Source organism: Galeopterus variegatus, unplaced genomic scaffold (genome assembly GCF_000696425.1).
Source record: "Galeopterus variegatus unplaced genomic scaffold, G_variegatus-3.0.2 Scaffold2635, whole genome shotgun sequence".
Lineage (NCBI taxonomy): Eukaryota > Metazoa > Chordata > Mammalia > Dermoptera > Cynocephalidae > Galeopterus > Galeopterus variegatus.
The window spans coordinates 397,853-399,083 of record NW_007728746.1 but is presented as its reverse complement, the minus strand read 5'-3'; positions in this window follow the sequence as shown (position 1 = coordinate 399,083).

The following is a 1,231-nucleotide window of genomic DNA, read 5'->3' as shown; positions in this document are numbered from 1 at the left end:
TCATTTTGAACCACTACCAGAACAAAATTAGGTGCTTTAACTATTTTTCTCCTCCTCAAGGGATTTACACTCAAAATACCTTACTGAATTGTTCTCCCTTTAAATCCAACAAAACCATATTTGAAAATATTTGATAATTACAGATGGTGTCTTGCATCATTATTTGCCCTTGCCATTCAATAACACATTAGAGAGTGTATTATTGCTATTATTATTACCATATGTCAATTTTTAGGTCATGTTTTGGTTCATCCAGGCAATTTATGCTTTTGAATATTTATTTATATATAGGTCTGTCTCAGTATGAACTATTGAAAATGTTTATGATCTGGGCAATGTAACTGGCACTGCCCATAATCAGTATACAGCTGTACATTTTAATCTATTCAAAGTGTACGAAGAGATAAACTGCTAGAATTTAGGAGAGTAAGTGGCAATTAGTTTTCCACCTGTTACTAAAGTGAAAGTAAGGTCTAAAGATTGTGCCGATGCTTCTAGTGCCTTTGAGTAACTCTCAGAGTAAACTCTGAGATGTAAAGTGGCAGGTCAAGGAATGGACAAAAAGAACGCCGACAGCCCTCAAATTATCTTTACCTTCGGTAGCTACATGGCTGGTACAGTTGGAAATCAGTTAACATCACGGCCTCTGCAAGTATGTCACAAAAACAATCCGGGATTTATTAGGAATGAATGGGTCTCTTGAGAAATGGAATGAAAAAAGATTTCTGTGTTCTCAGCTTAATCTGTTAATCTGGAGCCCATATATAACCCAAGCTTTTCTTCTTAGGGGAAATAGCTCATCTACGTCTATGAACATAATATATTACCTTATGCATAAAATTATTTGTTTTATTGACCTAAAATCACTTGTACCCTTTACTAGTTAGGATTTCCTCAATTAATCTCATCTAGTGTATCTGTAATATGAACATTATTTGTCATTACTTTATTAAATATTCCTTCACTTTATTATTTTCCAAAAAAAACTGAATTATTTTCTTTTATTCCCAAGACCTGCTTAGTTTATATTTGTGTGGTTTATAAAAAGACAAGTTGGAATAAAATACAATTACAAAAATGCATTTATATTCTACAATAGGAATTATCTAGAAAACGTTTATTTTCATTGGAAGCAGCAGCTAGATGGGACTTCTAACTGCAGCTCCACCTAGTGAACATGTTCACTTCCTGGGAAGTGGTTTAGCAACCCTGCCCTTTGCAGTCCAGCACC